Below are 14819 nucleotides of genomic sequence, written 5' to 3'. Positions count from 1 at the left end.
GTTTTAATATTGTTGAACAGTGAGCATAAGGTCTAAATGTTGTTTTTCATTGTTCTTGTATTTGAATTTCTGGCAGAAATGCAAATGGATTTGGATCTGTTCTGGTAAATTCTAAGTATTCCATGGCTGTTAGAAAACCTACTTTATATGATTGCTTTAACTCTCTTAGTGTTCATCCTTCATATGATACTTAATATGTATCTTCATAAGTTTATTTATTGATGTTCCATGTTTTTAAGTGTTCATTCGTGTATTTAATTTTGTCAGCACTGCATTTATTATGTTTGCCTTGCCCTTCAGTGTACTTAATATTTGTTTGTGACCATCCAGTGTTTTGTGGGGTTTTTTTTGTTTGTTTTTGCAGAATGCTTAGGTTTGTGTTTTATTTGATATATTATTATTATTTTAGACCTTCAATTCTGTTTTCATCAATAAATGTAAATCACCCCCTGATGCTAATTTGCCACTTGTTAACAATAAAGTGAATATGCCAATAAAACTTCTTGAAATGCATGTTTATTTTTTGTAATTGTATGTGAAATCACCTTAAATAAAATACCATAAGGATAGGTAATATCATTTCAGATTTAAAATACTGTAATGTATTTCATCTCTGGGAAACCATACCTATTGGGAGGACACACCCACTGTCTTTTCCTAGAAGGATAGATTTTTTTTTCAATTGACTTGCAGGATAAGATTTGTATATATCTGTTGCCTTGAAGAATAATTTATACCAAATACTTAAATTAGTAGTATTTGCTCATATGAATTTAACACATTGCAGGAATCATCTGCAGTATGCGTACCTGGCCATGTTGCTTACCCAACAAATATCTGGATAATTAAAGTCCCCCCATAAGAACCAGCATCTGGCATCACAAGGCTACTTCCAGCTGCTTGTAGAAGGCCTCATCAAACTCCTCTTTGCCTGAAGACTGGAAGATAGCCACTGTCATTCCGGTGCTCAGAAAGGGCGAGAAGGAGGATCCAGGAAACTACAGGCCAGTCAGCCTTGCCTCCATCCCTGGAAAGGTGATGGAACAGCTTGTTCTGGATGCCATCTTCAAGCAATTGGAAGAGAAGGAGGTTAGCAGGAATAGTCAGCAAGGGTTCACTCGGGAGGCAGTCATGCTTGACCAACCTGGTAGCCTTCTATGATGTCATCACTGGCTGGGTGGATGGGGGGAGACCAGTGGATATAGTCTCCTTGATTTCAGCAAGGTGTTTGATACTGTCTCCCACAACATCCTTATAACAAAGCTGAGAAAGTGTGGAATAGGTGAGTGGATGGTGAGAACTGGCTGACTGACTAAGCTCAGAATGTTGTGATCACTGGCTCAGAGTCCAGTTGGAGGCCTGTATTTACTGGTGTTCCTCAGGGGTTGGTGCTGGGTCTGATATTGTTCAACATCTTCATCAATAACTCTGAGGAGGGGATAGTGTCCACCCTCAGCAAGTTTCCTGATGATACGAAGCTGGGAGGAATGGCTTCCCCTCAGCAGAAGGCTATGCTGCCAGTCAGCAAGTCGCTGGACAGGCTGGAGACTTGGGCGTAGAGGAACTAGATGAGATTTAACAAAAGTAATTGTAGTGTTTTGCACCTAGGAAGGAATGACTGCGTGTACCAGTAAAAGCTGGGGGATGACCTGCTAGAGAGGAGCTCTGCAGAGAGGGACTATGGGGTCCTGGTGGACAACAGGTTGGCCATGAGCCAGCAGTGTGTCCTGGTGGTCAAGAAAGCCAATGGCATCCTGGGATGCATTAAAGAGTGTGGCCAGCAGGTCAACAGAGGTGATCCTCCCTCTCTACTCTGCCTTGGTGAGGCCTCATATGGAGTATTGTCTCCAGTTCTGATCTCCCTGGTACTAGAAAGACAAGGTACTCTCATTTGCAGTACAACACCAGAAAGTCTCTTTCCTGTTTAATGGAAGGGTTATGGATTTGGAATTGTTTTTTCATTTGATTTGTTTTTCTTTGTTTGTTTGTTTGTTTGTTTTGCTCTTGTTTAATGGGCGTGCTTCTCTCTCCCACTTTGACTGAAGAGAGTCCAGTGGAGGGCCACAAAGATAATAAAGGGCCTAGTTCAGCTCTCTTACAAGGAAAGGCACAGCGACCTGGGTCTGTTCAGCCTTGAGAAAAGAAGACTGAGAGGGAATCTGATCAATGTCTATAAATATTTGAAGTATGGGAGGCATAGGGATGAGGCCAGACTCTCTTCGGTGGTGTGTGGCAACTGGACAAGGGGAAATGGCCACAAACTGAAGCATAGGAAGTTCCACAAAATTGTGCTCAAGAACTTCTTCACAGTGACAGAGCAATGGCACAGGCTGTCCAGAGAGGCTGTGGACTGTTCTTTTTTGGAGACATTCAAGACCTGCCTGGACACCTACCTGTGCAGCCTGCTGTAGGGGGCCTCCTTTGGCCGGGGGTTGGACTCGATTGTCTCTAGAGGTCACTTCCAATCCCTACAATTCTGTGATTCTGTTAATTCTGTATGCCTTTCCCAGCCATTTGGGTTACTTAGTTAATATACAGATGTAAAGTGTGTCACTGTGATACCTGCAGTATTATTTCTTTTAATCTATAAAATATAACCTGTAACTAAACTTGATCTGGATTCTTTCTGCTTTGTATAAAGTCAAAGCATGTATGGCTGACAAAATGAAACAGAAGTTATATTCTTCCAGAGAAGTTCTATTATGTGACCAGAAATTATAAAAAGGATTGGGCTCATGATTTTATTTTTTTTTAAAAGGGCTCAGTGGAGACCAGTTCTTCTTTTTCTTTCTTCTTTTCAGGGGAAAGTTCCTCCTGATGGCTTTCATTTATTTCACCACACTCTCCAGAGGAAAGCAGACATATTTTTCCTTCATTCTGGATGAAACTTTTGCTAAAAAGCTGCAAAATCTTGTCAGTACTAAGATCGCGTAGTAACTCCTAAGAGGAAGGAAACTAAAGAAAAAATCAGGAGTGAGATTTAGCTGAGCAACTTTGGCAGTTAAATGGTGTAAAGTGAAATATGAACCCAGGGACTTTTCTTTATTTGATTTTCTAAACACCAGAAATTCTTTCCTCTCAGAAGAATGCATAACTGGCTCTTTACTGTTAGAAATTATTTAAATTACTTAAATTGCTTAATATCTTACTTAAAGAAGTTAATCTTTTTCTGTTCAATTCACATGGTTCCTTGCAACCATGGTCCCTTAGCCCATTTCCTGCAAAGCAGTTTGGTTTAAACACATTTATAATTTCAGAGAAGGCTGGAGAAGGTTCTGAGAAGAAAGAAATCAAGAAGCAGAAATCGCTGTTTGGCAGTATAACTGTGCATGTAAGCAAAGTGGCAGTAAGAATTATGCAAGCAGCATATTTATTAAGAGAAGCAACCAGGAAAACCACAATTTCATAACCACACAATCTAAAATTATTTTCTGGACCTTAGTATGATCTTTCCCCAAAAGGAAAGGCCAAAATAGGCCAAAAACTGCTTGATTGGCCTCAAACTCTGACTTCTGGAATGCTGCTTAAATTATTTAAAATAACTGAATGTTATGATTTCAATAGTAATATTTCATCTGTGTATTCTTGTATTTCACACTGACTTTACCTTGCCAAGTGATAATGGTTACTAGAAAATAAGTCTTGGCTTCCAACTGTTCCTAAGTTTCAAAAAAATAGCTGCTATTCTTCAGGGAAATTTAGTCAGTGCCAAGTGGGACTTTTTCAGTAGAAGTTTAATTGTAGTTTTGGTACTCTCATTTGCAGTACAACACCAGAAAGTCTCTTTCCTGTTTAATGGAAGGGTTATGGATTTGGAATTGTTTTTTCATTTGATTTGTTTTTCTTTGTTTGTTTGTTTGTTTGTTTTGCTCTTGTTTAATGGGCGCGCTTCTCTCCCCCACTTTGACTCCCTTAGATCAAGAGCTGAAAAGAATAGTTGAAAGCCTCGGTCACAGTTCTTACAAAGGTGCTCCTCCTAACTCAAGAAGTTCCCTAACTATAAATAGATGTGGGGTTGAGGAAGGAGAAGCACCACAGTGTGTTTAATTTGCCCTTAACTTCTTCCATCACTGTTAGAAGTAGAGCACGCTCAGTTTCATGGATTCAGTAGAACAGACCTTAGTCCAATCAGAAGAGATCCCTACAGTTGTTTGAAAGATATCCCATCATTTGGGGGATATCAAAGATTTCATAGAATCTTCAAATCATCAAGGTTGAAAAATACCTCTAAGATCATCCTGTCCAACTGTATACCTACCACCAAAATTTCCCCACTAAACTATGTTCCTTGGTACAACATCTGAATTTTACTTGCACATCTCAGGGATAACGACTCCACCACCTCCCTAGGCAGCCTTTTACAGCATCTAACGATGCTTTCAGCAAAAAAAAAATTCCTAACATCCAACCTGAGTCTCTCCTGGCACAACTTGAGGCCATTCCCTCTTGTCCTATCGCTAGTTACCTAGAAGAGACAAACTGCCACCCTACTACAATGTCTTTTCAGGCAGAGGTCTCTCCTGAGCTTCCTTTTCTCCAGAATAAATGATCCCAGTTCCTTCAGCTTCTGGTCTTAAGACTCATGCTTCAGACCCCACACCAGCTTCATTACCCTTCTCTGAACGTGCTCTAGGGTCTTAATGTCCTTCTTGTAGAGAGAGGCCTAAAACTGAACACGCTACTCAAGATGCTGCCTCACCAGGGTGGAGTACAGAGTACAGATCATTTCCTTGCTCCAGCTGGCAGCACTATTTCTGATACAAGTTAGGATGCTGTTGGCCTTCTTGGCTACCTGGGCACACTGGTGGTTCACATTCAGCTGAGTGATGACCTACACCTCCAGATCCATTTCTTCCACATAGTTTTCCAACCACTCTGCCCCAAACCTGTAGCATTGCCTGGGGCTTGTTCTTGTTGAACTTCATCCCGTTGGCCTTAGTCCAGCTATCCAACCTCTGTAGGGCCTTCCTACCCCCAGGTAGATAGATTCTTCCTCATAACTTGTTTTCATCTTCAAACTTAGCAAAGGTGTGCTTAAACCCATCATCCAGGTCATCCAAAAAGATCACAGAATTGTAGGGGTTGAAAGGGACCTCCAGAGATCATCGAGTCCAACCCCCCTGCCAAAGCAGGTTCCCTACAGCAGGTAGATATTGGACAGGCCCCAGTACCGATCCCTGAGGAACACCACTCATGACCAGTTGCCAGCTGGATTTAACTCCATTTACCACCACTCTCTGGGCGTGGTCATCCAGCCAGCTCTTTACCCAGCATAGAGTGTAGTTCCACAGAAAACATTCGATCTCTTTCAGGAAACAGCAAATTTATTTGAAGATGTCCCAAAATATTTAGTCCATGGTGAATACCTGGTCTGGAAGTCTGCTTAAATTTGCCAAGTTATAAGCAATTTAAAAAATTGACATCTTATAATGGGAATTCCCAAGCAGTTAGAAGTTACAAAAGTAACTATTCCTTCAGTGATTAACTGTGGGGGGAAAAAGTGAAAAAAGGACTAACAGCCAAAAAACTAGCAGCCCAATTCCAAAGAAGGTAAATATTTTATTACCACGAATTATATCAAAGTAAGAAAATGCAAAAGAGTTAAAAACAACTATAAAAATACCTCTATTTATCCAAAATTAAATATGAACACTTCATTAGTTAAATGCCAATATATTATTCTCTGAAAATATTCACACGTTTTAAGTCATGTTCATCTAACATGTTAAACACATAATATAAAATAATTGAATATAAGAAATCACGATCCAAAGGTAAGAAATTCTAGGTCCTCTGTCCACTATCTCTAGGATAACCAAACACAAGGTTATTGCTGTTTGCAGTCAGCTGAGTAGACCTACAGTTGGGCAGCCCGTTTCCTCATCTACCATATGCCTCACTGTCTTGTCTCTGCCTCACCTAGCAGAAGCATGCTACATCTCTCAAAAATCAGCACCCTTCAAAGGCTTTTGAAAAAGTTAACTTTTCCTATTTTTCAAACTTAAATCATTTGGATTGGATGCTCACACTAAAAACATTATGACATCAGCAGAACAGACTCAAGAGCTGCTGCTTTTTGATAAATCGTTCATTCTGATGGAAGTCAGCTGGTTTGGGGCCTGTAGCTTCTATTTTTTTTATAAATTGCAGTAGACATTTAAGTAGATCTCTGTTGTATGAAGTCACTCAAAAGATCAAAAAAAATGCAGACTACTTTTCAGAACCTGAAGGTGGGACACAGCCTTCTCTGGAGTTCTTTGTTTCAAACACGGGTTCTTATTTCCCTTTCATGGGCATCAGTAGCTTGGTTAAGCCATTTCTATTTATTCCATCCCTAGTAACAAAGTACAGTAGCTTTCCATCCAAATCCGGCGTAAGGTGTTCGTATAAGCAAACAGAGTAACTTGAAGAATGCATACAAAATGCCAAGGTACCAAGTAATGTCACTTTGAAAGAATAGGATTCACTTGTAATCACCTTGAAATTATTTTTTCAAATTTATTCCAGCAGGATCGAAGGCTAGATATATTTTCTTTCAGTTCACAAAATTCTTGGTTGCATTTCTTTTTCAGTTGTTCAGCTGTTTCTGTATCTTCATTATTAGGTGCATTTACCTGCATGCAAACCTGAAAAATAACACACTGTTAATTAAAAAGTTCTTATTCTTTTTATATACGCATTTTTTGAAACAAATTTCATTACATCTCACTAAATATTGCAGGATATCTCTACACAGTAATTTAGCCACTGTTTTGGGCACCTCAAAAAAGGTGATGTTGTGGACACAGCCTGTCTCAGTTCTCCTGTTGGCACAGCCCTATTGCTCCTTTCTGCTGGTCTGGGAGCATGCAGCATTAATGCTCCGCAAGTACAGCGGAAACCAGCATGTGTAACTGAGAGCATCTACACCCTCTGTCTGGTTTGAAAATGACCCTCAATTGTTTGAAGGGCTGGAAGAACAAAGCCAATTAAACTTTGAGCCAAACATCCAAAGCTACACTGAGAAGACAGAACCAAACAGTCCTGTTCCACAGGGCTGATGCTATGGCCTAATGTCTAGGGTCTCACACAAAGATATTGAGACTGCTCCTGTCCACACTCGATGGCTGTGACTTAACAGAACCGCAGGACAGATGAGGTTGGCGGGGACCTCTGGGTCCATCTGGCCCATTCCCTGCTCCAGCAGGGACACTCAGAGTAGAGGGCCCAAGACCAGGTCCAGGCAGCTTCTGAAACTGCAAGGAAGAGACACCAGAGCCCCTGGGCAACCTGTGCCAGTGCTCCATCTCCTGCACAGCACAGAAGTGCTTCCTTATGTTTGTAGGGTGCCTCCTGTGTTCCAGCCTGTGCTTCCTGTTCTGTCACTGGAAACCACTGAACAGATACTGGCTTTATCTTCACTGCATAATCTTTGACAAGACACCATAGACATTTATAGACTACCACAGAGTTTTACGAAATGACTTTAATGTAATTTGTCCTTAAATAAAATTGGGCATCCCTGAGACAAGGTGATGCTCCAACTTCTGCGACTAAACTGGGATTCACCAGAGCCAAAGTCTAAGCCAAATACAGATACAAATGTTACTTTGTAGAACTAATCTTGGGTTGTAAAGGTTTTATGCTTCTCTGTTTTAAGGGAGTTAAAGAGTAAGTTAAATGCAGCCTTCAATCTAGCTATGTAAGACAACCATAAAGAATTACACAGTTTGGTGCCTATTATAGAAGCTTTTTAATGTTGACCTGTGCTGTTGCGCTCCATAGATAACTGCGAGCTCATTACTCTGGTTAAGTTTGAGATGTTGTGATAAAAATAAAAATCAATAATCAAAGGGATTATGGAAAAGAGAGAAACTCCTACAAATTACTTATTGGAATAACCTAAACATTAATTTTAGGGTAAAACCTCAATGCTAACTACAAATATGTTTTTACATACACAAAGGCGTTCCTTGCATAAGCGTGACCTTTATACTTACTGGAGAATTAACTGAATTACTATTGAACCAGGGTACCTATCTTGACTACAGATTTCCAGGTCCCTGACTTAACTAGTCTTTGCACTGGGCTTAATGTCTGCTACAAGATGTGCTATACAGAGCAAAATTCATCACACATGTAAAATGTGTGTGATAGATGTACCTTTGAGAGGTAGATATGATAGTTTGTGTTGAAGAGCTCTGAAGAGTAAGCCATGTATTTCCAATAAGCTGAAGACCACCACTGCCACTTACCTTTTCTTTTTTATGTCTTCCACATTTGCAGTGTAGAACCTGTAATGTTCCACATGAGACTAATGCTGCTTTCCTTCTAAATTCTTTGTTGATTTTTTGCTTATTAAAGAATTTGAGCATATTACATGCCATACTCTGTAGTGATCCTATTTCCTGTAAAGAGAGCAAGAAAAAAATGTCCTGGTTTCTGGAGTCAGTCCTTTTATCAAGTCATGATAAAATCTGCAGCTACAGCTAATGATTTTACTTTCTGCACTTAAGATCTGACCAAACTATTACTTTAGAGCTTTGTGATCTGAAGTGAAAAGCTTAGCTAATCACAGAATCACAGAATTGTAGGGGTTGGAAGGGACCTCCAAAGATCATCGTGTCCAACCCCCCTGCCAAAGCAGGTTCCCTACAGCAGGTCGCACAGGTAGGCATCCAGGCAGGTCTTGAACATCTCCAGAGAAGGAGACTCCACCACCTCCCTGGGCAGCCTGTTCCAGTGCTCCGTCACCTCACTGTAAAGAAGTTCCTGCGCACATTTGTGCAGAACTTCCTATGCTGCAGGATACGATTATAATACGATAATACGATTTCTGTAGAAAAATGAAAACAAGGAACTGGGATTTTTTTTGCTTACTTTTTGTTTACAAAATATAACCAGTTTTCTGTACTGGTTTGTATTAAAATTTAAAGCAACTCATGCAGTAGGAAAAAAATTTTGGATATGGTACTGCTTAATATTTTAATTGAAAAGAATATCTATCTGCTGGACAGATTCTATTATTCCACATTCCAAGAAGGAACATCCCTGAACACCACGATTTGACTATTAGAAGACCAGACTACTCACTATCAAAATATGTTATTCAGGTATATACATAGAATTTACTGCAGTTTATACTCTCCAAAGCAAATTCTGAGAAGTTAAATTTTACCTGAGTATCATTGCAGAAGAACACTTTGTTATGCTCATGTCTTTTATTCTTGCAGCATCTGTCACGATACTCTGTGGACATATTTACCTGTAAAATATAATATTTATTGAATCGTGAGAGTACTTTTAATCAAGTGAGCCAAGTTTCCCATTAGCAGCTGGTTACACTCAACACTAATTTGTTCCATAGGATCTGCTCGCGTGTAGCAGTGTCAGTGTACAGTTCTGAGCTTTTCCTTCGAGAACAAACAAAGAGAACCTCAATCCAACTATCATTTGCAAGGGCGTTCACAGAATTGCACAGAATCACAGCATGGCTGAGGTCAGAAGGGACCTCCAGAGCCCTCTGACCTGACCCCTGCTCCAGCAGGGGCACCCAGAACAGGGTGCTCAGGACCAGTCCAGGAGGCTTCTGAAATCTCCAAGGAGGATGCTCAGTAAAGAAGTGCTACCTTTATTACATATTGCACATCTACCTTCAGAGGAACCTTCTGTGTTCCAGTTTGTGCCCGTTGCTCCTAGGCACCCCTGAAAACAGACTGGCTCGTCCTCTTGCACCCTCCCTTCAGGTATTTGTAGACATTGATGAGATCCCCTTGAGCCCCCTCCAGTCTGAACAGGCCCTCACAGGAGAGGGCTCTGGTCCTTTGTCCATCTCTCCTCACTGGACTCTCTCCACGATCTCCATCTCTCTCTTGTAATGCAGCAACCAGAACTGGACATAAGTCTATTTCTCTTGAATCCTCATATATATATCCTTAAATACATACTCATATTCTGTTGAATATCTGGTCTTTTAACTTTTGAAATAATACAGACACCAAACACATTTGTCCATGTTTATCTCAATAAACATAAGCCCCAGCCATCATGTATTCACTTGGCATGTGTATTAAGAGAAAATGTATCTCAACGTATCCAAAGCCAGACCACTTGCTCCCTTTGTGTATCTTCCATCAAAGTTTTTTCCCCTCTCTTTTGTTTCCATAGTTGTCATCCAGATGACAATTGAGTCTAGCTCAACAAAAATACTTATGTTTCTTCTTCAGCCTGTATCCAGATAACTTAATGCAACCAGAAAAGCTTTAAAAAAGAAGACAGTTTATGTCAATCTTGTATTAGCACTCTTCACTGAAGTGTGCATAGGAACACATTGGTCAGCCTCATTCTCAGGGTTTTTCTGCAGATTTTTGTATAACGTCTGTATTTCAGATGCCCATCCAGGTCTAGCATGGATCCCACCAGTCATCTCCATGACTACTTCCAAATGTCAGGTTGAGGGACTGAAAGTTACTGATTTTGGCTATGCAGTTTCTAGTGGACAGCTGCTGTTACCCAAAGGGCAATATCCTTAGGATTTGCTATTAAGCTGTAGTGAGAAGGCTATACACTGATTTTACAGAAAGGATAAATAAATCTCTCTTGAATAAGGGAAAATATAGACTGGAGAATGAAACAGCTTTACTGCAGTTGCTTGTGCATGCCCATTCTAAGAACTTGAGTTCAATACGTTTCCACCACCTTTCACAGTTATTAACTCTTGAAGATATTTTTATTTTTATTTAAATAGAAAACAGTTTCAGTTCTCACAAATCTCCTAAAAAAAACCTCTATGGATGGCAATACTATTATTTGGGGGGAAAAAAAGAAAAAAGAAAAAAAGAAAAAAAAAATCACCTTTCAAAATGAGCCAGGAAGAACTGGTGTGGACAATGTACCATTGCCCACAGCCCATGCTACCGTCTGGCTCCCCTGAACCCTGCAGTCCTGCAGAGCTGGGATGCATCCAGGACTCTCCCCCACTGGAAGGCAGCGAGTTCTGGCTCCCAGACGCCGTTCTTCCTGTTGTACTCCTACAGGCCAGCTGCTCTATGACTGCTCAAGTGGTTTCATTTTTGTTATCCAGGAAACATCCATCTTTGTTAGAAATAAAATGACAAACTAAAGGAGCTACTTATTTGTTCCAATATGGTTATATTTTTTTCCCTCATTTTCTGGTGCCATACTGAGGATAATGAGATTTATCTATGAAGAACATAGAAAAGCAGTGCTTTTCTCTCTCCATGTGCTTTGGTAGATAAAGGCTGGGAACCACTGATGTAATGCTCTGAATGATAAACATGGTGGTGGATGGTAAGTGTGAAAAAATACAACAGCTGATACAAATAGAAATACAATCCTTATTTAACCTTTGGAAAAGCATCATATATCACCTGCATTTCATGCAAACAGAGCTCAATTTAAGACTGCAACAGAATGACGAGTTTTCCTTTGGTCTGACAGATTTTCATAGAAATGCCTCTGCTAACCATAGAATTATGAAAATGCTTGGGTTGGGAGGGTCCTGTAAGATCATCTAGCTCCAACCCTGTGCTGTGGGCAGGGATGCCTCCCACCAGCTCAGGCTGCGCAGGACCCCATCCAATCTGGCCTTTAATGCCTCCAGGGATGGGGCTTCTCTGGGCAGCTGTGCCGGTGCCTCACCACTCTCTGATAAAAAACAAAATCCAACAGTAGAAAGTGCTTTCTCCTATGCAAATGTTCTTGATAGATGAATCTGTTCATAATTCTCGATGAAAAGTCACAAGGTGGGTATAGAACACGGATCAGTAAACTGTTACTGCACTTTGTTTACAAAGCTGTAATAAATATCTCTGATAAAGCCATGATAGAGAAGAGGCTGCTGTTTGTAACTCAGAAATTTAAGGTTTTATCTGCTGCTATCTAGAAAACTTGATTCTTCGTTGGTTAAATAAGATATATTAGCAGTAAAATACAAGTTAACTTTTATTGTTACATGTGTTTTAAATCATTTGTATGGAAACATTGGTTTGTTGGCTAGTGTTAAAGAAGGTGCCTTGTAATTCTAGATGATTATGATGAGAGTGATATGAGTGATACCTAGGACTATTAAAATGATTATACCATCTGTTAGCTGGTTAATTAAGTAAAAATCTTAGTTGGAGAGTGAAAGATTTCAATCATTCTCCATAAGAAATGTTTCAGTATTCAGAAATATCCAAACAAATCTAAAGGTTTAATAGCAGGGTTTCAGCTGTAAAATGGCTGAATGGGTTCAGTGGCTGGAACAGAACATAGAAATCAGTCTGAAAATCAATTACTCAAATTCTGTGCCTCTGTTATTCATCTTCAGTGGACAACAAAAAACTAAAGTCAAGAAGCCTAAAATTCATAGAGCAAATTGCAGGCTGTAGAATGCTTTCTTCTCTTGACTAGAAGATATAAACACATGTATTCATGAAATTGCTTCAGAAAAATATACTTTTTAAATATATGATACTACTTAGTCCAGATGGTATGTGTGTCTACCAACTGCTTGGCGTGCAGGCACAAACTCATGTATCAAACAAAGCCAGGATCCCAATACAACACACTGTTTTAAATTTGTTAATATGAGATCTGTTTTTTTAATATTATTTGCCATAATCTAAAAATAGTTAACATTTTGGGAAAGCTATTACCTACCAGCTCTTCGATGTCATGGCTGAGTATGTTCTCATACTTGACACGGATCTCAGTTGTTTTATTTCCCATTGTACAGCTAGATGAATTCACTGGTGACAGAATGAGGAGCAGTGGCAGAACCCGAAGGATAGATCTAAAAAAGACTGGATTACAATAACATTAGTAAATTAAGTGCTGTGTTAGCAAATTCCGTAATCTCTTAGAACAGTTTAAAGGGGACGCTTATACAAGCAAATGGCTTACACCCTGAGGGAAAGATTCTGCTCCAGATTCTGCCTGGATGTCTAAATTCCCTCCCACTGAAGTGATTTAGCCAGTGTGGTTTGAGATCCTTCAGCTATGTGGCTGGCCAACCGCGTCATATCTGCTTGGGTTAAACTTCTCTCCGGTCTTCACTGAAAGCTCTGATGAGGTCACATCACTGACCACAACATGGACCTTAACCATCCAGCACATATGTAGGCTGGTCAAATAGGTGTACATGTCCAAGTATAGCTTAATTACTGATTTTTTCATATGATGAATTCTACAAGCACTCAACATCTGTCATTGTATGTTTAAGCACATTTTCAGGCTGCCCAGATAGAAATCCATCCTAGTGGCCACAGTGTGAGATAAGGTAGCAGTGTATCCTTCTCTGCAAGTTTTTTGCAGTCTTTTGGACTAAGTCTCACTACTCCTCAGTTTCTCCCCTCAACATACCACTGGGTTTCTGGCCTTGGGTGATATCCAGGAAATTGGAACTCTGTAAGAATAGGCAGTGAGAGAAAGGACCAAAACACCTGGTCAGCTCCAATGGACCAAAACCCATTTGGTCCACCCAAAAAAGCTGACAGGGCAACTGGAGGCTGCAGGTGAGCAGCTTGATCCTGGGAATGAGGAAAAATGCATACAGGACAACACAGGATTAGGAAGCTAGCTAATAGCTGGGCATTGCCTACAGCTAGACTGAATAGGATGGTACTTACAAGGGAGGTTGTAAAAAAAGAAAGAATAAATGAATAAAACAGAACTAGAAATTTAGGTTGGGGGATTATCAAAGATCACAGCATACCCTCGCTGTAATATGAGCTGTTTGTATCCATCTCTCCTACTTGGTAAAAACAACAGCCAACACGGAGCAACTGGCAGATAGCACAGCAATAGGGATGCCCTGACCTGACTGCTTCTCTGCTTTCTTCCTCCCTGGCAAGGATGGGAACACTGGGCAGCACCAAGTGCAACACTCAAAATCTCCAGACTTGGGCATCGCCAGTGAATCCCAGAGAGAAATACTGAATAACTGTAGAACACTAGAGATGAAAGTAAAATAAGGAATAATTTTTTAAAATACAGATTCTGGTTGTATCTCTTCAAAGTAGAAAGCCATGAAATATGATCATAATCTTTACAGAGACACCTAACTTCTATCATGGAAGAATCACAGAATTGTGGAATCATGGTATGGCTTGGGTTAGAAGGTATCTTTAAGATCATCCAATTCCAACCGTGTGCTGTGGGCAGGATTGTCACCCACCAGATCAGGCTACCCAAGGCCCCATCCAACCTGGCCTTGAACCCCTTCAGGGATGAAGCATCCACATCTTCTCTGGGCAGCCTGTGCCAGTGCTCCACCAGTCATGCCATGCTTTCCTGCTGTTCAAAGATATAAACTCCCTCACAGTTCATTCCATCCCCACAACTTGCTGCTGCTTCAAACCAAAATGTATGTCACTCTTCCTGCCTACCAAAGTCTTTTCTTCTGATTTATTATTTGTGAACATGCCACAGCATGTGTACACCTCTGTTCTAGAAACCAAAGAGAAACATTTTCACCTCTACACAGTGAATTCAAATTTTTGCTCTAGTGGAAATCTGCCTGCCAATTTTGCAAGGGAAAACCAAATTATTTAACCTTTTCATAATGATCTGCAATGGTCGATGAGTATCTAAGAAAGATCTAGCCTGAAGAGTTCTGATCCTAATGGATCCTACAAGCAGGAAATATAAAAAATTGACTGTGCAAGGCAGATATGTCTCCAGACGGACATCTGACTTCCACAGGGCTCAATCTTTGCATATGTATATATGCTAACTAATCTTAGAGAACTATCATTGTTTATGTCAGGGATTTCTAGGACTTTCATATTAAAAATATGTTTGCACAAACATGCTAAAAGTCAATTATAGGACAATGT

Source organism: Tetrao urogallus (assembly GCF_951394365.1).
Source record: "Tetrao urogallus genome assembly, chromosome: 3".
Taxonomy (NCBI): Eukaryota; Metazoa; Chordata; class Aves; order Galliformes; family Phasianidae; genus Tetrao; species Tetrao urogallus.
The sequence above is the reverse complement of the archived record's forward strand: the minus strand, read 5'-3'. Positions refer to the sequence as shown.